This window comes from Pan paniscus, chromosome 1 (genome assembly GCF_029289425.2).
Source record: "Pan paniscus chromosome 1, NHGRI_mPanPan1-v2.0_pri, whole genome shotgun sequence".
NCBI lineage: Eukaryota > Metazoa > Chordata > Mammalia > Primates > Hominidae > Pan > Pan paniscus.
Window position 1 is genome coordinate 144267005 of NC_073249.2, and position 27673 is coordinate 144294677.

Here is a 27673-nt window from a genome sequence, read left to right on the forward strand (position 1 = left end):
GTTTTCATAAGTTTTGTACATCTTTTATAAAATGTATTTCTACATTTAAAAATTATTTTTGATACCTTTTTAAAAATTTTTTATTTTCATAGGTTTTTGGGGAACAGGTGGTATTTGGTTACGTGAGTAAGTTCTTGAGTGGTGATTTGTGAGCTTTTGGTGCACCCATCACCCGAGCAGTGTACACTGGACCCACCTTGGAGTATTTTATCCCTCATCCCTTTCCCACACTTTCCAGCTGAGTCCTAAAAGTCCATTGTGTCATTCTTATGTCTTCGCATCCTCATAGCTTAGCTCCCACTTTTGAATGAGAACATACAATGTTTGGCTTTCCATTACTGAGTTATTACACTTAGAATAATATTCTCCAATTCCATCCAGGTTGCTGTGAATGCCATTAATTTTCAGATTTTATTTTCATTGTCCATTGCTAGACTATAGAAAGATAATTAATTTTTTAGATTGATCTTTGCTTATTGAAATTGCTTATTAATTGCAATAGGTATTTAGTGATTTCTTTAGACATTTTTATATACAAGGTCATGTTGTCTGTGAAAAGAGATCATATTACTTCTGTCTTTACAATATGAATAAAATTTATTTATTTATTTTAATCTAATTGGCCTGACTAGTACTTTCAATACAATGTGGATGGAATAGAAGTGGCAAGAACAGAGACTCTGGTCTTATTCTTGATCTTAGGGAAAAAAATACCATTAATGATGCTAACTGCAGGGTTTTTTTTTAAATAGGTGTTCGTTATCAAGATGAGAACTTTTCCTTTTATTTTACAAGCTTTTGCAATTTGTTGAGATACATTCACTGCACATATTGGAATAATCATGTGGTTTTTATTCTTTATTTTATTAGTATGGCATAAGACAGTGATTGAATTTCATATTTTAAAACAACCTTGCATTCCTGTGATAAATCACACTTGTTTATTGTAAATTACTGTTTGCATCTTACTGGATCCAGTTTGGTAATATTTTATTGAAGATTTTTGGTCTATATTCATTTGCAATATTGGTTTGTATTTTTTCTTGTAATTTCTTTCTCTAGTTTTTGTATCAGAGTAATACTGACCTCATAGAATACACTGGAAATGCATCTCCTATTCTATTTTTGAAAGTGTTTGTGAATAATTCATCTTAATTTTTAAAATATTTGTTTGAATTCACCAGTGAAGGAACTGGACATTGGCTTTTTTCAAGGAGTTTTAAAATTATCTATTTTGTTTTATATAGGTCTAATTCATATTTTCTATTTTTTATTTGGGTCTTTATAGGAATTTATCCATTTTGTCTAAGTAATCATTTTTTAAAAATTCTTTAAAAATATTTCTTTCTAATCTTTTTCATTCCATAATGTTGACAGTGAGATCTAATCTCTCATTCTCAATTATAGTAATTTGAGTCCTCTTTCTTTTTCTCTTGTTCATTTGCCCTAAAGTCTTGTCACTTTGGTTGATTTTAAAAATAGAAAATAAGTTTCAGTTTCATTGATTTTTTTCTTATGTATTTCTATTCTCTAGTTCATTAATTCCTGACTTGACATTTATTAGTTCCTTCAGCCTGCTTAATTTACGTTTCGTTGGTTCTTCTTTTTCAAGTTTCTTAAGGTTGATTTGGGCCTTTTTTATATTAAAGGTGTTTATGGCTATAAATTGTATTTATAAGCACTAGTTTTGCTTCATCCCAAAATATGAGGCTTTTGTTTATTTGTTTTAATTTTAAGTTTAAGTTTAGATGGGGCCTTGCTCTGTTACCCAGGATGGTCTCAAACTCCTGGTACTTGGGAGTAATAATCCCAGGTACTTGGGAGGCTGAGGTGAAAGGATCACTTGAGCCCAGGATTTGAGCATGCCATAGCACCTGGCTGTTTCGTTTTATTTTCTTTTTATAAATTTTCATTTATCTCTAAGAATTTTATAATGTCCCTTGTAATTTCTTGTTTGCCCTATTGGATACTTAGAAGTGTGTGGCTTAATTTTACATATCTGTGAATTTCCCAAGTTTCCTCCTGTTAGGTTTTATTTTAAATTTCATTCTCTCAAGGTCAGAGAACATACTTTGCATGATTTCAATCCCTTTAAATTTACTGAGTTTTGTTTTGTGACCTAACCTATGGTCTGTCTTAGCAAATGTACCATATGTGCTTGAGATAAATGTGTATTCTGTTGCTATTGGGTAGAGTGTTCTAGAGATGTATGTTAAGGCTAACTGGTTTATAGTGCTGTTCAAGTCATATATCTTTGTTTATCTTCTGCCTACTTATTTTCTCCATTATTAAAAGTGAGATTTTGAAACCTCCAACTATTATAGTTAAATCGTCTGTTTCTCCCTTCAATTCTGTCAGTTATTGCTTCATATATTTTAGGGCTCTGTCCATTGAGGTCTATTTTTCTCCTACAGTGTAGAGCCTGGAGTGTCCCTTCTCAGAGGGTGCAACTTTGGGCATGCATACTCACCTTGACTCCCTCCTCCCATCCCAGGGATAACAGTGGTTTTACCTGACCTCTCTGACAGTGTCTTTTGCTGATGTCCCTTATCTCATTGTGAATTTCTGGCTAGTATCTCTCTATTGGTATCACACCTAGACATTAACATTTACCAACTGCTAGCTGATTGCTCTCTTGTTTTCAACAATGTCATGGATCATAAATTGTCCCAAAATATGATCAAATAATGCATGAACCCTTTGCAGGGATAGTTTTTAAGGCCAGTCTTTTAGGCTGGCTTATACTCTAGAAAGGTGCTTCTTAGCTAAAATCTCCATTATTTTCACAGTGCCTTCAGGCTTGAACTTCCCTCACACTTTATTCCAAGGAAAGACAGACCCCTGACTGTGCCTCCTATTCTTGGCTGTATCTGTCCAGAGACTTCCATCACACAGGGCTGGAGGCGGGAAGAGAGTGGGGCCATTGCTCAGATGCCACAGACGCCCACTGTTCTCACCAAGATTTCATAGATTTTCTTGCATAAATTCTTTTTCCATTTGCTTAAGATAATTTGCTGAGACTTTGTTTTTTTGTTTGTTTGTTTGTTTGTTTGTTTGCAAATTTGACTTACTTGTTACAGTTGTTTTTCTGGGGAGACTTTGCACAGCTCCTCATGCCACCATTCTGGAGTGCTTCTCCTCCCTAGAATGTTTTACATTGGTTCATTCTCCTGTTTGTATTATTCAATGCAATTATATGGGAAGGGATTATAATTTTATAGTATAATTTTTGTCTCCACAAACATTTTTCTGGCCACATCAGGCTGTGGGATTGCTCCAGTCAGCAGCTCAGTGACCTCAAACCCAGAGAAGCCCTGGAGCTGTGAATATAGATGAGGGGGGGCTTGGGAACCTGCTTGGTCAGGACTTCCTCAGCAGATGGCTCTCACTTTATGTCCTGATTTATATTTTGTGGGAGGAGTAAGGATAAAAATAGTATTTTACTGAGGTTTTTGTTTGGTTCATGACTTAAATAAGCTGAACAGAATCTTAGGGAAGGCATGGGAAGGCCTCAAACAAATATTTGCTGTCCATCAGTCATCTGCAGCAACATGATGAGTGTAGACTTAAAGTCCCATAACCCAAAAAGCTATTTTATGAGATGGGACCTGATGGCTTCTATGCTGGTCAATTATCTTGGTGCTATTAGCTAATTTCTTGTTTTGATGTGCTCTTCTCTCTATTTTAGTGGCTAGAAATCCACAGATTCTATTTCCTAGACTCCCTTAAAAATTAGTTTCTGTTTCAGTTCTGCCAATGAAAGGCACTGTTGGGAGATTGAAGAAAAGAGAGACAGAAGAGTGACTTTCTTCATCTTCCCAGTTTCCAGTGTCATCTTCAGCAGCAGGGGAGCAGGATTAGCATTAATGACAGGAGACACAATGCCAGAGGCCTCGGAGGGCAGGTCCTAGTGCTAACAGCAGGAACTTGTAACAGCAGTGACCTCAAGAGCTAGGAAAGATCTGCTTCTCTTTTGCTCCTTCAACTCTGGTGTCCACAGTTACTAAGCATCTGGTAAACCTACTTTCCCCTCTTGTTTCTCTAACTCCTCCAACATTCCTGTAACCAATTCTGAATTAAATTTTCTCTGTCTGAAATACTAAGGGTAGTTTCTCCTTTCTGACAAGATCCTAAATTATACACAGTATTTATTTAAAACCTTTCCTTTAGACTAGAGGGATGAAGAAGGAAAAATGGAGTCAAATGCTTGCAGAAGAGTCAAGTGTAGTATGGTTCATTGATAACTAACATAGAAAGAACATCTACTGGGTATCTATGTAGCCCATTGCAAAGTGTAATATTTTAGGTAAAAAAAAGGTAAACGATTAGGTAAGAAATTTGGGGAAAAGCTAAATTTATGAAGCTTTTAGAAGAAAACATAAGGAGAGTCCCACTGCATCCTGCAAATAGGCAAAGATTTTGTAGCAGTACACAGAAAGCAATAATCATAAGGAAAAATTAAATTATGCTTTATCAACATTTAAAACTTCTCATCAAAATGCATTAAGAAAATGTATAAGCAAGCTGCAGGCTAGGAAAAATATTTGCCAAATAGGACTTGCATCTAGAATATATGAAGAACTCCTGAAACTCCACAATGAAAAGACAGCTCCATTAGAGAAAGAAGGACAAAAAACTAGACACTTTGAAAGGAAGATATTCAACTTGTTAATAAAACACAAAAAGACTTCAACATCATTAGTCACCAAGGGAATGCAAATTAAAGTCACAATGAAGTACTACCAAACACCTAATAGAATGGCTAAAATTTAAAGACTGACAAAACCAAGTGTTGACAATGTGTAACAACCAGAACACTCCGACAGTGATGATGGGGATCTAAATGTTTTTGGTACTTTCTTACAAATGTCCATAGACATGTATCCTATGGCCCAGTAATTCAATGACTAAGTATTTATCCAAGAGAAATGAAAACATACATCCTCTAAAAGTCTTGTACAAGAGTGTTTCTGGCAGCCTTATTCTTAAGAGTCCCAAATTGGAAACAATCCATATCTCAGCACCAGGAAAATGGGAAAACAATTGCAGTATAAATACAATAAAATGCTATTCAGCAATAAAAATTAATGAACTATTGCTATACATAAGCAACTATATGAATTAATTTTATAGACATTATGCTGCATGAAACAAGTCATTTACAGAATACTTACTTTGGGATTGCATTTATTTAACCTCTGCAATAAGCAAACTATAGTAAAAAAAATCAGTAAAGCATTTGCCTTTGTGAATTGGGGAGGATTTATGGAGAAGGATCATGGAGGAAAAAACTGTTTGGTGTGGCAGCTGTATCTTAATAGGAGTGTAGCTTACACGGGTGGATAAATTTGTCAGACCTCTTAAAATTCACTTCAGATGTGCACATTTTACTTCATGTAAACTTTTCTACTAAAGGAATTTTAAACACTGATGAGTATAAAAGGGTCAAATATCCCAACAATGTACTATTTCACTTTCATCCAGTTCTTTATGCAGAGTAAAACATAAGTTTTATTTATTTGATAATTGGCCATAAGCTGGAAATAAATGCAAAATGCAGTCTCCTTGAGAGCCTTGTAATTCTATGAAGGAATCATTATTAGCATACTCTAGATCCAGTCTTTGGCAGGAAGGGGCAGAGTATGTAAATTCATAGCAATGTACAGAGACAGGACCGTGGAGAGGGGCCAAGTCTATAAACATGGAAGCTTGAAAAATCATTATTCGAGGAAGAGATGCAAGAAGATATTGGTCTGAAAAATATTTAAAATAAATTAATGAGAAATAATAGAAGCTAATGAAATACAATTAACATGAGAGAAGAGAGAACAGGAAAGCAGACAAACAAAAAGGTTAAATTGAAATATAACAGGCCTTTTATTTGCTTAAATTTCAGGGTTGCTTTTTGTTGTTGTTTTTCTAGATTTACTCTCACCAGTGTACCAAGTTTTATTGCAATCTGTTAACATCTTTGGAAATGCTTCAACTTGGTTCCAAATCTACTGATATGAAGTCTATTTCCTGCCAAGATATAGTGGCGAGTTCAAAGTGTTTGTATATGTTCTTTCACTTTATTTACTTAAAAGAAGTAATAGAAGTAAAGGAAAGGAAAGTCGCCATAGAAAAATAATCCTGACTTGTTAAGTAGATTCTTGCCAGAAGACTCAGGCTTTCTGATACATAGAAAAAATTCACATTTGGATACCATTTTATAAAATCTTGTCTAAACTGATAAAGCAATAAAAGCAGGCCAGCACCAGTCATACTATTTCTAGTATAGCGTAAGAGTTAAGAAAATGAGCTTTGCAATAACTTATGATTGAGTTCAAATTTCAGGGCTGCCCCATAACAGCTGTATAACTTCAGACAAATTACTTACCCCCTTTGAACTTTAACGTCCTCACCTGTAAAATTCAAATAATGCTTACCTCAGAGGGTTAATAAGATTAAGTGAGAAAATATATGAAATTACTCAATACCTGACATCAATATTAAGCATCATTCTTACTAAAAGATATGACTAACAAGGTGGCTTTATTCAGTTTAGGTACCAGTTTTTATTAACACTAAAGCTTATTTGAATCACAGTTTGGCAATCACCAAATGTATTAGTTAAAAAAAAAAAAAAAAAACAGGACAACGTAAGGAGAAACCATGTACAGACTTTCTTCATTGCATGCATTAAAGCCCTAACTCTAGCACAGAATATTTAAGCTTCAAAGTATTTCATCAATAGATCAATAAACCCCTAAATTAGGAAGACTGGTTTCATTTTATTCCCCATTTAAGCTCTGTTTTCCTTTTCTCTCCCATCCCTAGTAATAGACTTTTCTGATTCTCACCTATTGTTGTTTCTAAGGTTCTTAGGCTTAGACTTAAGGCTCTTAAGTTTATCTGTCTGATTACTATTCAATCACTTAGCAAATACTTATTAATTTCCCATGTTATATAAGATTCCATGCTAAGCACTGATCATATTAGGACTGGCTGAATAAGATAGACAAAATCCCTGTTCTCAAAAAAAAAATAAAAAGCAAGTTAAGAAACTTTAAATGACCAATTAGATCCTCACTTATTTAACTAAGTTACTATTAATGACAAGAAGGAGGATGGCAAAATATTACAGGATTACAAAATAGTATATTGGCAGAGATTAGAGATTTAACAGGTAAGGATTGCCTTTAAAAAGGTCATTCAATAAACATCAAAGGAAATGTAGGCATTTGTAAGTGCTACATAAAAAAAGAGCCTTAAATATAAGACATGTAACACTTAAAGTTACTCACAGAAATCGTGTGTGATTGGGGCTCAGAGAGAAAGGGAATGGCTCACAGTGAGCATTAAGGCAGGCTGGAGATAGATGATGGAAGTCCTTTTGGGCCATGTTGGATATTCTTTATTTCTTTTTAAAAGTTTGTTTTTCCTAGTAGGAAAAGGTTTACTGCCAATTCTGTAGTGCACTGCCTTTGTTGACCCTAGTCAATTTGTGTACACCATTAGCCTTTGAGCTCACTGTTGATATGCACTCAATCTGCTCTAAAGGATGGACATTTTCCTTGGCTGCCTGTGCCCTAGGCTATAACTCACGTTGCCTAGGGCTCTATGATCTCTCATCATTGGCTTCCAGGAGTAGGTTAGTGACACCATTGGATATAACCCTTGACCCCAAGTCAGCACTCTTTGCACATCTATTCTCTCAACCCAGAGCAGGCTTCCACCAACAATCAACTCTTTCTGGTTTAACTGACTGTTGGAGCCTACAATGAAGATTCCACCCTTTGGCTAGCCTTAGCCCTCCCTCCAGTCTCCATCCTCCATAGCAGCTCCACCAGTTACTTTTTGTTAGACTTTTAGAAGTGTCCAGAATTTAATCTATTTTACTTCTCTTCCTTCCAATATACCTGCAAGGTAAGTATTCTTTCTTAGCTTCTATTTACCCGTGAGAAATGTGAGCATTAAGGAGATTTGCTCACTTGCCCAAAGTTAAACGTACAATATACAAAAATCTAAACTCAAGACTCTAGTTCAAGAGAAAAAATAACAACAACAAAAGCAGTGCTAATTATTTTGCCCCTTGTTTTAGAGAAATAAAAGCCATAACACAGAGCTATGAACACCAAGTAAAATAGATGGTACCCCAAAAAGCACTATTCCTTGAGACATGAGATCTATTTCTCTTTTTTTTAAATTTATTTTGCTATTTTTTTTTGTATCTGTTTATGGATTGATGCCCTACCTCCACTCATTTCAAAAATCTTACTGTGCGTTCAAAATTCTTCAGCTCTCATCTCTCTCTTACTCAGCGCTATAATTGCTCCCCCAAACACAACAATTTTTCAAAACTAAACTGCCAGAACTTCAAGTCAAAGTTTTAATTTTAAACTGGACAGGCCTTGCCTTTGGCTGACACATTTCCCTGGTAGTTTTTCAAAGTTATTTCAGCAAGGCTAACAAAATTAAGTGAGGTGAAAGAAAAAACAATTTGTACTTTTTAGGTGGAAAAACACATTTTACTTTAATTCTCTTTTCCTGATTACTGATGTAGACCCAGCACAACATAAAGGAAATGGACTGTGTGAAGGAGAAAGGCACAAACAGTACCAGAGAAAGTCAAAACGAAAAAAAGAGGCTGTTATTCTCTCTAAAATCTGCATTAGCACAGAAAAAGGGTCTACACTAAAGCCATGGACAGACTCTAAAATCACCATAATCTTTGGCAAATGTTCTTAAACCTGCCTCTGTTTTTTGAATCTAAAAAAAATTCAGGAAATTTTTCTGGAAAAGGTTAAACTGTACTTAACTTTAACTTTTATCTTTGTAGGAAACTGTAGCCCTTGAACTAATTCCAATATATTATACATTGCCAAGTGCAAAAAGTTTAAAATTAAACTTGTATATTAAAAAAAAGAACAGAGGAAAAGTAAGTTACTTAAAGTAATATCCCAGTAATGTTTATCCATCAAAAATATGAGACAACGGGGACTAGACCTTAGAGTAAAACATACGAATTTTAATTTCAGACTATGTAACGGAGAACTGTTGAATAGTTCATGAGATGTATGTTAGTTTTGATAAGCTACTGCAATTTACATTGTATTTTATTTGGGGCTTCTCAGCATTCAAAAATGACTCCTTATTGAGGCTTTCTGTATGAGTGACATCTTTTCTGGAACATTCACTCCATAACCTTTAATTAATGTGTCCTTTTGGCACTTAAAATATAATCTAAATGGTTTTTTGTTTGTTTGTTTGTTTGTTTGTTTGCTTTTTTGGTGGGGGGATAGTTTAAACCAAAGAGGAACAAAAATAAACACTGGACTCATTTTTATCATCTTGCCAAGAGACACAACTATAGATAAGCATCCATGGGTATGATAAGCAAGAACTGAATCTCAAATCCCATTCAGGGTGCTGAAAATTCCACCCTTAATATATTTGTAAACACATTGTCATAAAATCAAACGGCTTGCCTGATGTTGATGCTACACCACTTGGAAATTGTGCAGGGGACCTGAATCTAGGAAATGTAATTTCCCTGTTGCTTACCTTGTGAAAAACCCTATTTTTAATATCATCTGGATATGAACTAGAATGATTGTGACAACTTCATCTCTAATGCAACGAGAGTTGTTGTGTTTATTTTACAGAGTTTTGCTTGTAGCAAAACACAGAAATACCATAGAGAGGAACACATACTTTATGGGTCTGCTGCTGATGATTTTGAGTGGCAATCAATCTTCTGGCTACATGCAAATGCAGAAATACTGACCAACATGCAAAACACTTCAACTTTCAGGGATATTTGAGTCAAGAGGAACCCAGTGTGTATAAGTTCTTCTTGTATAATTTAGCACAATTCATTTAAATAAATGCATTGCATACCTTCTATATGCAAAATAATGTGCAATTTAAAAGTTCTTTCTCTCTCATTAAACATAATAGTATGTAGTGTTGAAGAACATTGGACATACATATGGAAATATTGCCATTCAAATCTAGAGTAATTTTTCTAGTGTAGTATTTTTTATTGCCTCCTTTAAAAAAGCTGATGAGTGTCCTATTTATTATACATTCCATCTTAAACCACAAAAGAAGTAAAATAACTTACCAAACTATAAGGTACAATCCACTTAAACTTTATTGGCATCTACTATGAGCTAGAGACAATTTCAAACTGGTCAATGGCACTCTATGTCTCCTTAATTAAAAAAATATTTTCACCATGTCATGTATTTTATTTAGAAATTACTTGCATGTTTACATCTTTGAAAACCACTAATTTAGCAAAATCAGGAAGCAGGGCCTTCTTTAATACATTCTTTAACATTTCAGTTAAGAAAATTTGCTTTTAATGGTGAATATCTTTAATGCTAATAAATCATTAATAATGGGAAGTTAGCAAATAACATTCTTCATTTTTTCTTTCAATAAAACCTCATTTTTAAAAATTTCATTTAATTTTGTTTTAAGTTCCAGGATACATATGCAGGACGTGTAGGTTTGTCACAATGGTAAATGTGTTCCATGGTGGTTTGCTACACCTATCAACCCATCACCTAGGTATTAAGCCCCACATGAATTAACCATTTATCCTGATACTCTCCCTCCCCTGGCTCCACCCCTGGACAGGCCCCAGTGTGTGCTATTCCCCTCCCTGGGTCCATGTGTTCTCATTATTCAGCTCCCACTTATAAGTGAGAACATGCAGTGTTTGGTTTTCTGTTTCTTGCATTGGTTTGCTGAGGATAATGGCTTTGAGCTACATCCATGCCCCTGCAAAGGACATGATCCTGTTCTTTTTATGGCTGCATAGTATTTCATGGTTTTATGTACTACATTTTCTTTATCCGGTCTATCACTGATGGCCATTTAGGTTGAGCCCATGTCTTTGTTACTGTGAATAGTGCTGCAGTGAATATACACATGCATGTATCTTTTTAATAGAATGATTTATATTCATTTGGGTATATACCCAGTAATGGGATTACTGGGTCAAATGTATTTCTGGTTCTTGGTCTTTGAAGAATCACCACACTGTCTTCCACAATGGTTGAACTAATTTACACTCCCAACAACAGTGTAAAATCATTCCTATTTCTCCATAGCCTTGCCAGCATCTGTTGTTTCTTGGCTTTTTAATAATTGCCATTCTGACTGGCATGAGATAGTAGCTCATCGTGGTTTTGATTTGCATTTCTCTAATGATCAATGGTGTTGAGCCTTTTTTCATGTTTGTTGGCTGCATGAATGTCATCTTTTGAGAAGTGTCTGTTCATGAATAGGACCTAATTTTTTTATAGATGGCAATTTTGTCTTATGAAACAAATTGAATAAAGTATTTTTACAGATAATTACACTCTCTGGTTCTTCCTAGCTGAGATGAGGCTTCATCTCATTTCCTTTTATTGACTGAGTACTATTTCCAAAGTATTTCCACTCTGCTACTAATGCCTTTTATGCCTTCGTATACTGCATAATGCCTGGCATTTTCTCACATTAGGATGGCTGCCCACTCTTCACCCTAAAGCCAGTAGTTTTAGCTTTCTTCTCAGAATGTAAAATTGGACATCTGACCTCAGCAAGAACATTCCACTCCACCAGACCTCAGGAAGAACATTCCACTCCACCAACCTGGCTTTTTTTTTCTTTTTTTTTTTTAAGACAGATTCTCACTCTGTGGCCCAGGCTGGACTGCAGTGGCACAATCTTGGCTCACTGCAACCTCCGCCTCCCAGGTTCAAGCGATTCTCCTGCTTCAGCCTCCCGACTAGCTGGGGCTACAAGCACATGCCACCACCCCGTGCTAATTTTTATACTTTTAGTAGAGATGGGGTTTCACCATGTTGGCCAGGCTGGTCTCAAACTCCTGACCACAAGTGATCTACTTGCTTCGGCCTCCCAAAGTGCTGGGATTACAGGCGTGAGCCACCGCGGCCAGCCTCCACTAGCCTGTTTTATGTGCCCTAATCTTCCTTTCACTTATCAAAGGAAGTTTAGCTAAAATGGTCATGAACTTCTCAGAGGCCTGGCATGTGTGAGACTTCCCATGAAGAAAGGCCAAGTTTATCAAGTCTCAGAAGGCTTACCAAATTAGGTTCCAAGGCTATAACTTACTAAATTAAAAATAGACTGCTCCTTTGAGGAACAGGTAGAGAGATCTAAAAAGAAAAGAAAAGAAAAAAAGAAAACCTAAGAAAAAAGTGGGTAAAAAACACTAACATTGAAACATGCAACCTTCTGGTAGACACTTCAGACTTTGATCAACCAAGAGAAGCAGTGTATCTTCCAAACCCAAATCTTTTTACTGTGTTCAAATTCAATGGTGTAAGAATTAATTTTAGCTCCAAGTTTAAAAAATTAAACAAACAAACAAAAACTTTGGGTAGTTTAAATTCTCTGGAGGTGGGTGTAAAATAATGGGAATAGTAACCATAATGTTCTGAAATCATTGTCTAATAAAAACAATGCAAGCTCTCTATAAGTTCAGTGTGTTTGTTTTGTTTATTGCTGTACCCCCAGCACTTAGAACATTGATGTTGCTCATTAAACATTAGTTGTATGAATGTTTCATAAACAAATGAATTTCAGTGGAATGCAATAGGGCTACCTGTCTATACCCCTTTTCTAGCAACTATTCTCCCTTACCTTCGCATAGTGGGAGCAGGCACAAGCAAATTAGTAATGACCCTGACCCCTGACCATAGGTGATTGGTTGAAGAGTATATAATTCACCCAAACTGGGCTGATTACAATGCCCCACTTCTTTCCCTTCCCACCCCAGTCACAGTGAGTGGGACTGAGGCTCCAACTTCACTAAATCTAGACCAGTAAATCCCTTCCCTAGGAATTGTGGTCTTGGACAAAGAAAATATCAAGTCAATCTCCATGGTATGGTTGATTCTTACATGTAAAATTTAGGAACTGTTCACAGTCTTGTTTCCCACATTAAAAAAATATGGACGAAAATTCTTGATGGTACCTTCACTCTAGTTCTAATCGTCCTCAACACTCAGATGCATTTGTGGTCTTTAGTTGTGTGAGACACTTGAGTATTCACAAAGTAAATTTTCTTAAACTAGCTGGAGGTTTGTTTTTCTTTACCTGTTATTTGAAACTAAAAGAAATCTAAATTCTTCCTGCCTTCCTCCATTCTTCCCTTCCTCCACCCCTTTCACCTTCCCTTCTCTCCTTTCCTTTCTTCTCTCCTTTCTTTTCTTCTTCCTCCCTCCCTCCCTTCTTCCTTTTAAAATTAGCCATTAATCCATCTATTTCCTATCTAAACTCCATATCCTACAAAAAAGAGGTTTTATTTCAAAATGAATAACTAATAACAAGCTGTCAATTCCCTGAAGACTGGGCCTCATTGGTAAGAGAATGCAGTGAACAGAATCATGAATTGAGGAGAACTTTTAGTCTCTCAAATGTGGTCATTCATTTCTGTTCATATATGCACAGGGGCGTAATACAGAAGATTAACATTACTAACAGAATTTTTCTAATAAGTTGTTTTCTTCCCATTAAGTCTAAATACTGTATGTTTCTGGACAGCATGATTGATGTAATTATTACTCTAAGTGCCAATTACTGAAGCAAGAGAGCACTCTATGCTTAGTCTGAAACTGCCAGGATGCTCCTAGGTCGAAATATCTAAAAATGTGTAAGTCCAAAACACATTCAGGATGTGTAGCACTGACCTTCTTTTCTAAACTCTAACCCTGGACGTTACTTAATCTTAATAAAACTTATCTTTTCTGTTTGAAAACCTCAGCCTTTGAAATAATATGTGAAAATCTTAAAAAAAAGAAAGAGAAAGTTTATTTAAATTCGTGTGATTTTAAAACTACTTGGAATAATTAAAGCACTAGTTAATGTGTTATCATTATAACCTATTCACTAATAATAGTTAATCATTGCTAACCATCATAGTGCCTATTGTGTGCCAGGTACTTTAGTAAGAGCATTATATGTATTAAATCATTTAGTTCTCATATGATTATCTGAGGTAGGTATAATTATAATCCCCATTTTAAAGTTAAAAAACTTGAAGACAATAAAGTTAAACAACTTGCCAGTTTCGCTGATAGTGTATTTGTCACAGTTTATTAGGGTTCTTGGTTGCAAGAGATTAAACTGACTGAATTAAACCCTCCATATATTCTTCTAGAATCAACAATTCAGTTTATTTGCTTTTCTTTGATATATCATGGGATGAGTTTGCATTGTAAAACAAAGAATGGATCTGAGAAAGATTTGTAGGAAAAAAACAAATATTCAGCAATAGAGAGTCAATAAAAATGTTCTTTGGGTCTTCATTTGCTACCTAATGATTTCATTTACCTTTGGAGTGATGAGGGTGCCTTCACATATCAAAGGAGAATTTTGGCATAAGAAGGCTTGGATTCAAGTTCCTGGCTATTCCACTTCCTGTCTGTAGTGGAGCATGGCACATCACACTTCTGACATCACATGGCTCATCTATAAAATGAAAGGAAGGATTCTTGCCTTACCCATCTTAAGTGATTTTTTAAGAAACAAAAAGGCAATTCATGTAAAAATTATTTGTAAATTGTGAAACATGAAAGCATATTACAAATATAAGACATTATTATCCTGAAGTTATAGGCTTTGAAATATGAAGTATTGTCATGGGATCCTTGGGGTGTTCCTTTGCCAGCCGGAAACTGCAGATAAAGAATAATATCATCAGGTAACTGGCTTTCACATTTATTGCAGAGCAAAGGTGGAAGCAAAAGGAATAGTATCACTAAAATGTTTGCTCAATAATAATTTTCTTATTCATCTGAGCTAGATTCGCTATTAGAAGCTTACTGAGTGAGAGGGAGTCTTTTCCCCAAAATTTATATTACTTTCTTTAAGAATATTAACAATTATAACTGTATCTACAAATCTCTAATTTATGGCTTTCTCAAAACATTTTTTCAAAAAGGTGCAAATACGCCAAAAATATCAAAAGTGACTTAGTTTCGAGTTATATAAGGGCAACTCTTGCAAAACTGTTAGCTAAGCATTGAATACTTTCTCCTTTACCAACGTTGCCCTTCAGAATGAACGATTAGGAAACTTAAATTGCATTATCATATTTAAATAAGACTCTGCATAGACTTATTTTATCCTTTTTTTTTTTTTTTTTTTTTTTTTTTTGAGACAGAGTCTCATTCTGTCGCCCAGGCTAGAATGCAATGGTGTGATCTCAGCTCACTTCAACCTCCGCCTCTTGGCTCCTGGGTTCAAGCGATTCTCCTGCCTCAGCCTCCTGAGTAGCTGGGATTACAGGCATGCACCACCACACCTGGCTAATTTTTCTATTTTTAGTAGAGATGGGGTTTCACCATGTTGGCCAGGCTGGTCTCAAACTCTGACCTCAACTGATCCTCCTGCCTCAGCCTCTCAAAGTGCTGGGATTACAAGCATGAGCCCCCATGCCCAGCCGACTTATTTTCATTTATTAATTTATTTTCATAGTAGTATGAGGTTCATGGGAAGATGCCCATTTTTCAGAAATAGGAAATGAGAAGAACTACTATAGATGAGAGAATAGGGAAAGAAAATGGGACCTTGTAGTTTATTTCCTATCTGTGTTGAGTTTAGTTGTATAACTGTGTGTCAGTACAACCAGGTGGTAAAGGGGAGTGAAGAGGAAATTCTGGGGCAGTGGGCACATTTAAAAGCAGCTCTACTTACTGTGGTGAGTTTAGAGCTTTAGAAGCAATCACATCAGCTAACTCAAAAGACCCTTCAAAAATTTTAAGGCCACACATTTTCAGCATGGAGTATCCATGGTGCCTGTTCCACCCACTTTCTTTAATCATCCTGTCTCTCACTTTAACTCTTATGTCAGATGTTTGAAAGAACTTAAGCATCTGACCTTAGAAAAGTACACTATATTCCCCACAAGTTCACAGATTCCATGGAAACTAAACATGGTGCATTTAAAAACTATATAAACAGTAAATTAGCTATAAAAAAACTCTCTGTTTTATTTTATATTAAGCTTGGCCAATTTTGTACAGCTGCTTTCTCAGTAAATGAGTTTGGAAATTTCCACTGCAAGACTTTTCACTTAGGACTCATAGAAGAAAGAGGTCAGTATTCTTATCTTATCTCTGCTACTTACTCATTGGGTGGTTTTGCCCAAACTAAGATAAAAATTTGTAATAAGCAAATTTTTGTGGATAAGCAAAAAAAATTTGTCTTAGTTCTTAGCACAGTGCCCTGACACATGCTAGTAGCTCAATAAATGTTTGTTCAGTGAGTAAATGAATGAATGAATCGATGTATGAACAAGAGTTTTTGTTGATAGATAGTTAGACCTTATAAGTATCCTCCAGATGAAATGATAAAGGCTCTTCTTATCAGTCTTTTGTACTTGTTCCTAATATAGGGCAAACCAATTCTGAAAGAGTTGGAAGAGAATTTCAGTAATATTTTCTCCCCTCCCTAAATAAATGATGCAATTTCTGAGTAAAGCAATTCAATTTCTCTTAGTTGTTGCAATTATTGACCATCTGATTAAGGCAAGTGTGTCTTGCTTTAAATGAAAGCTTGCTTTCAGGTGTTGTTACAATAAATAAATTTAACTCAACACCATATTGATTCTGCTATATACTGGACAAAATCCTTACCGTATGCTTCTAGTACATAACTAAACTGCTGCCAAGGACTGTTCAGGTTGGCATAACTATTCAAACTAATTATGAAGTAGATTCTGCCTTGGAGATTGAGTGTAAAAAGTGACACACTGCTAATTATCTCTAAAGAACAGAAAGATAAGTAAAATTGAAGACAGGCATTGAAAACATGAATAGAAAAAAAGCATGAGGAAAATGAAGAAAAGATGAAAAGAAAAGTGAATCGTTTTTAACCTTCACAACTCAATTGATGTATATTTGTATGCCCATCTAGTTTTTTATGTCTAAGAAAAAAGAACAATTAGTCTGTAAAGAAGAAAGGTTGTTATCCTAGGGTCTCTTGTTAATTGAATAACAAGAAGAGAAAATGCTGCAGAAGAGGGAATGGGGGAGATCATCACAGGGAAGAAGAAATAAAGTTAACAGGTTGGAATATATATCGAAATAAAAAATGGGAAATAACATTAAAGTAGAGAGAAATGATTTCTCATCATTCTTTTTGTGCATTGGATAAGCAAAAATAAATGTTGGTAGAGTCAGTACTGAATCCTTTACTGCTCAAATTGTTTCTTTTCTTGAATCTGACTCAACCAGAAAAAGTATCAAAAGCAGAGAATGCTTCACCCACTCCCTACTTCTTTTCCCTTCCTTTCCTATAAAATTGAGGTAGAGAGAGAAAGAGGTTATTCAATAAAAGTGAATACCAAAAGAAATTGGCAACATTATTCAACAAATACTTATTAAGCTCCTACTCTATTCAGTGTATGGGGAATACAAAAATGGATGGCAAATGTCTTTCCATACACTGTTTATAGTCTTTTTTTTTTTTTTTTCTGAGACAGGGTCTTACCGTGTCACCCAGGCTGGAGTGCAGTGGCATGGTCATAGATCACTGCAGCCTCAAACTCCTGTGTGCCAGTGATCCTCCTGCTTCAGCCTCCAGAGAAGCTGAGATAGTTTGACAGATTTAATGAAGTAACTAACAGGATAAATGATTCATTCAAGGCAACTGAACAGGTCAGTTTTATAAACTAGAGTTAAATATTTAGAATTGCTTTGAAATGGCTTTTTTGTTGTTGTTATTGTTTTTCAAATTAGTCATGGAAGAGAAAATAGGAATCCATGTTTTTCTTGACTTTTTCTTTTGTTTTACAGCTGAAAAAAAAATTGTTTTTATTAAACATTGTTGCTTCTGATAGCTCCAACTTTGTGTCCTTTCCTGAAGGAAAATATACCCATTAAGTGATAAATCTTGAGATAAGAAAAGAAAAAGCTAAAATCCAGCATTACAGGTAAGAACAGTAGCCCATTATCATGACTAAGAAAAATAGATTTGTTTTACTTACAAATCCCTAATGACTTCTCAAATGTAATGCTAATAACTCAGTGATTACTCACTCATCAAAGAAAACACCCCATACTTAGAAGCCTTCAAGGCTACATTAGATCCTCACTTGTCTGAAGGTCACCTATAATTATTCACTCACCCACCTCACAGGGGCACTGGATGGAATGACTAATGTATCATTGATAACTACTTTAAATGGTGCATATTAAAAGCCAGATTCACATCTTGTATTCCTTTATGGAAAGTCATTGAAAAGGTACGATAATGAAACAGTCTTTGGAGACTTTCAGCAAAAGAACCTGTCTGAATGGATGAGAAATCGTTTTTTAAAAGTAAGTTCACCAAGAAAGGACTGCAGTTGCTATAAAGTCTTGGCCCACAATGTTATCTTAACAAATATTCTTGACATACATTACATCACATCATTGCTGCCATCTGTACACAACACTATTTTTTGGTGACAAGTAAGTGTGATAAGATGCAGCTCTTGAGACTATTATGATTTTATTTTAAATAAATGTGTTTTAGTAATTTAGCCTTTAACACAAAATGCTATTGTACTGTAAGACAGGGTTGGTTCTTTTTAAAGTGAAACAAATCTTGAAGTTGCAATTTAAATGTACATTGTTTTCTTTTGGTAAACTCCACGAGAACACATCTCCAATATCCCATTTATTTTTCTGCATTTAAAGAACAAATTGTAGATTAAATCCATTGGGAATCACACATTTTAAATGACTCATGCTCATTCTTGTAAGTTAATAAGAAAGAGTATTTATATAAATTCAGAAAAATATTCTCTGCAGCTTCTAAAGTGAAGACATGTTATGAGTTCAGAGATAATCAAATATGAAGCCAGTATATTCTGGACCATGGTGTGCTAAGGCTTAGTTGGAATAAGAATAAGAAAGAAGAAAACTAATTCCAAAGTATCAGTATTTCTTTGGGAGGGAAGAGAGGTTGTGGTATCAATAGTTCCCAGCTATCTACCAGAATCTACCTAAAGAGGTAGCATCTCACCAGCCTTTTGATTAAGCATTAGTGTGATGGTTAATTTTTGGTGTCATTTTGACTGGATTAAGAAATAACCTAGATAGATGGAAAACCATTATTTCTGGGTGTATTTGTGAGGGTGTTTCCGAGGAGATTGGCATGTGCCTCAGTGGACTGATTGGAAAGATTCACCCTCAAGGTGATCAGAAACATCCAGTAGGCTGGGGGTCCCTGTGGAACAAAAAGGCAAAGAAAATATGAATTCTGTTGCTCCTGGAGTGGGGACACCCTTCTTACCCTGCCCTTGGACATTAAAACTCTAGGCTCTTTGGCCTTTGGACTCTGTGACTTGTGCCAGCAGCTTCTAAGGCTCTCCCACCTTACTTAGCCTTGAACAGAGAGTTATACCTTTGGCTTCCCCGGCTCTGATGCCTTCAGACTTGGACCGAGCCAGGCTACCTGCAACCCAGGGTCTCCAGCTTGCACAGAGCCTATCATGAGACTGACTTCTCAGACTACGTAATACCATGAGCCACTTCCCCTAATGAATTACCGCTTGTCTATCTATCTATCTCTCTATCTATCTACCTACCTATCTATCTATCTATTCATCCATCCATCCTGGAGAACCCTGACTAATACAATTAGACTAGCTCTATGAAAAAGTGATACATGATGGCAGAAAACCTCATGAATTACAGTGGTAAATAGCAAATGGACAGGGGAAAAGTAGAGTGACAATAGGTGTACAACAGTCTAGCAGGTAGAAAAACCATCCCCAAGTATGTCCATTCCCTAAAACCCTAAAATCTGTGAATATTTTATGTTTCATAACAAAACAGACTTTGCAGATATAATTACAACGGGGAGATTATTTTGGATCACCAGGGCCCAATGGCATCACATAAGCACTTAAAAGGAGAGAACATTTTTCAAGCTAGAGACAGGAGACATACATCAGAAAGGGAGATCAGAGGCACCGGATGCATAAAAAGGACTCCTGCTTGTTGGCTGGAGACAAGACAAAGAATGCAAGTGGTCTTCAGGAGCTGAGAGAGGCTCCCAGGTGACAGCCAGCATAGTAATAGGCACTGGGGCCTACAACCACAAGACACTAAGCGTAGCCAACAACTTAAATGAGCTAAGTGGATCCTCTCCTAGCACAACAAAATACGAGTAAGCTGACACTTTGATTTTGGCTTTGGAAGGTAGTATGTGGAGGAACCAGTGAATTCTACCTGGATTTCTGACCTACAGAACTGTGAGATAATAAGTTTGTGTTGTTTTAGCCACTAAGTGTGTGAAAATTTGTTACAGTATTAATTGTGACAAATAATAAAAAACTAGCTCAAGAAGGAAATTGTTATAACTGATTGTATATTAACTTTGCAAACAAAGCAATATCAGTTATGTTCTTAGGATTCAGCTTATATTTGGGATCTAGGAACATCTCTTCACTGAACACACCTTTTTGAAAGACATTATGTTGGATGATGCCGATGGGAAAAGTGCTGGAAAGTCAATATCCGTTTACTCAAAGGGAAGACTCAGGGAAAGACCAAGAAACACATGACTAACTCTAACCCATCAGGATAATAAAAGCTGTTAATAGAGATTCAAACAAAATAATGTGGGAACTAGAGTCTGATCTGACTCCTGAAGGAAGTGGGGGTTGTGGGGGCAGTTCACAGGGGTTCAGTGGAGATGAGTTCAACAGTAAGAGGGTCTTGGCATTGTTTGGGAATCTTTTCCTGTCCCACTGTCTAGACAGGATCTCATGTAATGAAGTACCTCAATGTGCAGTACATTCTGTACCATCACGATGCTCCAGGTCTCACCCTAAGCCCGTAATACAAATAGACTCAATGGATTCCAGGAGGTTGGATGAGACTGTTCTAATACGTGCAGCCTCAGAGTTTAGTCTCCTAAAAAAGTTCAAATCAAATTTACAGCTTTTTCTGGCAATTGGGAGTTTGAAGTTCTCTGACATGATTCAGGAATGTAACTTAAAGTACTTATAAAAGTAGTTTCTAATCCTCATTATTTTTCAGAATCAACCATGGGTTTTAAAAGAAAAATAGAGTTGCCATATTCCTATCCCCAAATAACAGAATCAGAATTTCTATAGGTGAGTCTTAGGCATATGTATTTTTTTTAACTCCTCAAGTGAATAAACTTTATTTTTATTAAGTCCTCAAGGAATACTGATTGCATAGCCAAAGTTTTGACGAAGGCAGCAGTGAATTCAAGGTTACATAATCTGACAAAAAACTGAACTTCACATACACTATGCTCATCATGTAACAAATCACCCGAGGGAAGGCAGAGTCATCACTCTCTAATGACCTCATCTGAGAACTTTCGTGATAACCTCACCTGCACACATGGTCACAGAGGAACTAGAGTGGACAGCTGCAAAATTTACTCAAAAAAGTTCTGGTTTCACTTCAATGTGAATAAAAATTAATGCTCAAAACTCCAAAATTTTAACTTAGGTTATGGTTCTCATAAACTTTGCTTGAAAAGAACAATGTAAAGCATACACCATTACTGGCTATAGAAAAATATCAATAAGGAATTTGTAGAAGGGAAAATCTGAGGGGAAAACTGAATCTCAACATATACTTCTAAATAACTAAATGTAATGAGCTTCTGTTGCTAATAATTGATAACATGCTGAATAAATATTCAAGAGCTTCTGATTTTGATTTTTTGGTAGTGATCACTGTTATTCTGGACATGATTTTTTAAAAAAAAGAAACAAGAAGTGTTACAGTAGGTAGCTAGTCAGGCATGAGTGGGGCAGGAGAGGGCTCCCCCCAGTACACACACACACACACACATACACACACACCACGAATGTCAAGTGACCACCTGGTGGTTAACTGTCTCTCTAAAATAATAATTGGTCACAGATGACACCAGGGAAAGGCAGTCTCCTGATAGATAGAAAAAACCCTGAAATTGGTGTTCAGTAGCTTCCTGATAAGATCTCAGGAGTTGGGTGAGTGGACTCAAGCATGAGCATTAAGAGGCAAAATGGCAAAATTTAACTGGTACATGACATTCTAGGAACATTCGACTGGTAAGGGAAGAATGCCTCAAGTGAGCATGCATACAGCTCCGGTAAATTCACTGTACATGTTCACCTCCCAAGTGCTAGCAGGTCAATGCACATGCAAACATCCCACCCCAAGGGAAGAATTGAGAAGAAGGGACACAAGACCCCAGAAATATGCCAACATATAAAACCTCAACTCAAAAGGTCAAACTGCATACTTGATCTCTCAAGTCGCCAGCTTGGCCCTCTTCCAAGTGTACTTTACTTCCTTTCATTCCTGCTCTAAAGCTTTTTAATAAACTTTCACTTCTGCTCTAAAATTTGCCTCAGGCTCTCTTTCTGCCTTATGCCCCTCTGTCGAATTCTTTCTTCTGAGAAGGCAAGAATTGAGGTTGCTGCAGACCCATACAGATTCTCCGCTGGCAGTAAAAGTAGTCAGAACTATAATACAGTTAACTTAAGCTTGTGTGTTCCTGTAGAAGAGTATTGAACTAAAAATTACCTAGAATTTATCCAAAAAGAAACTTGTTTTAATTTGGGGGGGATATTCAATATATTATTACCCTCAAAGTTTGAGTATAAATGTGTGTTATGAGTATGTGGATTCCTTCAAGCCATTTTGAAAAATTGCTCTCTGTGACAGAAAGATAGAAGTATAACTCCTTAAAGTATAACCATTGAGATACATTTATCTAGAAAAGTATAGTTAATGGTTTCAAATATTGTCACTCAGTTTAATTGTACTGGCATAATTTATGTATAAAGTCTATTCTATAAATTAATGAACATTTTATAAGACCAGGAAAATAACAATTTTGTAAGAAACTTACTAGTAAGTGGTGAGACTGTTAAAGGAAAGGGGTCCAGATCCAGACCCCAAGAGATGGTTCTCGGATCTTCTGCAAGAAAGAATTCAGGGCGAGTCCATAGAGTAAAGTGAAAGCAAGTTTGTAAAAAAAGTAAAGGAATAAAAGAGTGGCTACTTCATAGTACTACTACTCCATAGCAGCCTGAATATGGCTATCCCATATTCAGGCCTCTACTTTTTAGACCATATAGGGTAACTTCCTGATGTTGCCATGGCACCTGTAAACTGTCCTGGTGCTGGTGGAAGAGTAGCAGTGAGGACAACCAAAAGTCACTCTCATTGCCATCTTGGTTTTGGTGGGTTTTGGCTGGCTTCTTTACTGCAACCCGTTTTATCATCAAGGTCTTTATGACCTATATCTTGTGCCGACCTCCTCTCTCATCCTGTGACTTAGAATGTTTTAACTGTCTGTGAATGCAGCCCCGTAGGTCTCAGCCTCATTTTACCCAGCAATTATTCAACATGGAGTTGCTCTGATTTGAACACCTCTGACATTTTCCCTCTCCCTTTTATAAGAGCACCCTTAATCCTAAGGGTTGCACAGAGATGAACATCCATCTTCTGTAACTTCTTTAGGCTGAATAGGGGCAATGATATTCCTGTCTAAATATGACAATCTCTCATATTCAGAGTGGAGAGGCACTCAGTCAGAAAGCATCAGTATGGTGAGGGTCATTCATAGCTCTTTAGTTCTGACAACAGATGATATCTGGGAGATTAGTAAGTGTTTAATTTAAGAAAATGTTGAGTAAGCTTATCCTCATTCCTACATAAAGAGTACAACAGCAATATATTCCACAAAAGAAGAGCAAAATAAGTAACATAGCCCAAGTAAACTAAATTAGAAGACTTTCCATGAACTGGACAACTGTTGAAACCAAGCTAATATGGGGTTACTACATGATTCCAGTATATGCCCAGAATTAGAATACTGATTCAGATTTTTTACATTACCCAACCCTCTTGTTTCTTCTGAGCAGCCATCACAGGTCCTGGTTGGTTTACAGGAATAAGGAGGGTTAGCCTAAATTTCAGAAACAAACTTAAAAACAACTGGCGAGGCTAGAATTTAATAATAAGTGTACCATAGTTCTTGAAACATAATAGTTCTCTCCAGTTTTCTATTTTTAATAAAGACAAATCATGATAAGATCCATTTGCTTTATTATCCTTGGCCTGATTATTTGTATAAAGTGCAGCAAGAATAATTATTTTTCATATAAGCTCTTTTTAAATTGGTTTGGATGGAACTCTGTTCCATAGAAGGAATCTTAGATAAGACTTTTTTAGAGCCGAGCCCTGCCATGAGTTTTTACCTTCAAATACCTATGAGTTGGGTAAATTCTTCTCCTCTTGAGATCCCAAGATAACTTGGGGCTCCTGGACTTGTTAGAAAGTGACATTCTTTACTTACCACAGGTCAGAAACCCTGTAAAGGGACTGTGTAGGCAAGATATGAGGCTGGTTCTCCAAGGGTCTTTTATTGGCTTTACAAGTCAAATTTGATTCCTTAAAGGAAAACATACCATTCCAGTGAAAGCACTGGTAAAATAACCAGTTTCCCCAACTGTGTCTTGTTGCAAAGAAAAACAGATACCTATTGCATTTAGGCAAATAACTATATTGCCATAAATTAAGAATACTTACAAATAGTTTCCAAATTCTAGAGAAATTAGGTAGAGAGAAACAAATATGCTCCAAATTTTGTTTATAGGAGTACACTTTACTTAATTGCTTCAAGCTGTGAATAGCTTCTGTAGTTCAGTCCATGCAGTTAACTCCTGTTCTGTTTAGTATTCATGAACATTCCAGTTTTCCACGAGAGTTCTGAAAGTTGTTTCTTCTATTCCAGTGTCACAATCTTCAAAGTTATCAGAAACCTGTATTTAAGAACATCTGTTGGAGTTCTATAGCTGATTATAAACCACCTTCTAAAGAGGACAAAAACAAGACAACAATTGTGTATGGATGTCAAAACATCTTAGGACAGCCACAGTTAAAAACATGATTGACAAAGCAATTTGGTTACCTTTGTTGCATATACAATGATTTAATGTAACAATTATAATCATTACTGATGACATATACTGAGGCATATTAGAATTATAGGAATCTTATGCAATTTTGAAACACACACTAAGAAAAAATTTATATGCATATAACCTAAAGAAAGTTAAACATCATTTCACATTTGATAATGCTTCCTATATGACTTTTATACCAAATAAAGCAAATGTCACTGTTGCATTCATGTATTATTGATGTCAAACCCAGTTCTTAGTAAAACCTTATAGACAAATGTATTTAATTTTAATCAGTTTGACCATAAGGTACGATTTTTATAAACCTTTTATAACCCTTTACAAATTTTTGTTAAAGAGCAGATCATAAACAGGTTTTGGCTTTAAAAACAACCTGTTGTGCTTTTACTCCAATGTTTAGTTTATGGAAAAACTAAATACATTTTTAACTTTAGCCCAGTTTCCACACATAGAATCTCTTTTACAATTAATTTTTCACAAACTTTCCACAATTTGCTTAAACCTTCAGATTTTTCCTATTTAACTTAAAACAATCCTTTAACCCTTTAGGCAAAAAAAAAAAAAAAAAAAAAAAAAAGTTTCACATTCCCATGCCTTCTGATAATCTTTTACCAAAAACTCATTTCACTTTTGGTATACACCTTGCTTGTAAAACTGTTTCTTCAGTTGTCTCAAATACATGTTACACTGTTAACTCTTAGTGACTTTTACTTTGGTGAAAACCTTGGTAAGTAAGGGATTTTAATTATGTACGAGGTATGAAGCCTATGACCCAGACAGAAGTGCAGATAAAGTCTGATTCTTTCCAGCATCTAAGTCCACATGTCCCAGGCCTTACACAGAATTTAATTCTCGAAAATAAATAGAACAATTTTCAAAAGTCGAAGAAGTAATTTATGACCTTAAAGCATTTAGCAAATTTAATATCTGACCTATATAATTTAGAGCAAATATTTACATTTTTGAAGATATTTATATTTTACCAATAATCTTTAAAACTGTCTTTATTTCCCAAAGATTACTTAAGTCACTTGAACTAAAAGACATTACACTTTTCACTTTTTTTAACAAAATATTTGATTTATGCACTTATTATTTATAAACCAATTAATATTTATATCACACATAATGCATGTAAGTACACAGACAGAAGAAGATAAATGACTCATCCCCTAAGCTGGGAATTGAAATTCAAACCCAGGTCACCATTGTGAAAAAAGAAAGCATGGCCACATGGTTACAAGGTCAAGCTCCCAAGGACATAAAAGACAGCAAGAAAACCTCATATAGATTTTTCTGTGACCTGCAGCAAAATTTGTAATTGACCAGTTTGCTGGGCCATCTTGAAAACCAGGTGTATAGGGGTCCTAGGCCCCAATCTTTCCTAAGGTACCCCTCTTTATGACAGAACAATACAGAAAGACACACAAAGCACACTAGATTCCTACAGTTTAAGCCTAGCCTCACAAAATCTTTCTTCCATTAATCAAAACTTTACAAAGGAGATAAACAGTGATTTTTACCTCTCATTCAGCCGATTTGCATAGAGAGAGAGAGAGAAAGAGAGAGAGACCAGAAGCCTAGCTAGTAAGAAATCCTTCCCCTTTTGCCAGTATGCCAGGTTTCTTTGTTCTCTTTCCTTGACACACCCTAATGACCTGGCTGGCTGCACTCTAGCTCTGGGGGCCAAGCCACAACAAAAGGGAAAAGTATTTTTTTTCCATTTTGGCCAGAGCAAAATACATGTTACAAAACATAGACATTAGCCACTATGCTTAGCACCCAATATCAAACTGGCAAGGCTAAAACTTGTCCCCAGTTGGGCCCCATCATAGTTAATCCAACCTCCAACCAGGAGTTTTAACCTGTGGTCTTTGGGCAAGATGGTCTCCCCGAGTAATAGAAAAGATAAGGGTAAGAAGAGACAGAAAAGCATTGCCTGTGGCAGGGTGGGGAAGGTGAGGTGTTCAAGGGGGCCAGAGAAAAGACCCACCAATTGCAGCTGACACTGAAAAGCTCAGGCTGTTGAGTGTAAAACGCAGATTATTCCAAAGAGAATAGCAGTTAACATCCCGTGGTGCCAAACCCATTCTTAGATGTAAGGTATTTTACCGAGAGAGGCCTCTAACCCCTTAAATCTTAGAAGGGATTTTAACCCTCCTGAGGTGGGCCTCTAACCCGAGATTGAGCAAGCATCCTTGCCTTTTATTAAGAGGGGCCTGTAACCAACTCTGTCTTAGGAGAGACTCTAACTCCCCTAAATTGGGCCTATAACCCAATCCCATCCTTTCCCCGGGTACCTCACCACTTACCCAAAGTCAGCCGATTAGTGCTGCAGTCTATTTCCTTTGGGTTGCAGGGTTTCTTTAGTATCACCCCCTCAGGGTTCAGGAGAAAGATGTTTCCAGACCCCACCACTTACCCGAAGTTAGCCTTTGGATCGGGGGTTTCTGCACTACAGTCCCTTCCGTGGTCACCAGAAAGATGTTACAGGAAAGGGGTCCTATCCAGACCCCAAAAAAGGGTTCGTGGATCTCACGCAAGAATAATTCAGGATGAGTCCATAAAGTGAAAGCAAGTTTATTAGGAAAGTAAAGGAATAAAAGAATGGCTACTCCATAGATAGAAAAGCCCCAAAGCCTGCTGGTTGTTCATATTTATGCTTATTTCTTGATTATATGCTAAAGGAGAGGTGGATTATTCATGCCTCCC

General features: G+C 36.1%; 1 long non-coding RNA gene across 2 annotated transcripts in view; it reads left to right on the forward strand.

Moving 5' to 3' along the window:
• The window catches only part of LOC129398632 (uncharacterized), a 223541-nt gene that overhangs the window by 194086 nt on the left and 1782 nt on the right, over nt 1-27673 (forward strand). Inside the window, exons 4-6 of one of the 2 annotated variants that reach the window (XR_010110881.1) lie at nt 16013-16103; nt 17492-17666; nt 17805-17941. This is a non-coding gene — a long non-coding RNA (uncharacterized LOC129398632). The remainder of the gene's footprint in view (nt 1-16012; nt 16104-17491; nt 17667-17804; nt 17942-27673) is intronic. The other variant, XR_008626451.2, reaches the window with a different exon arrangement.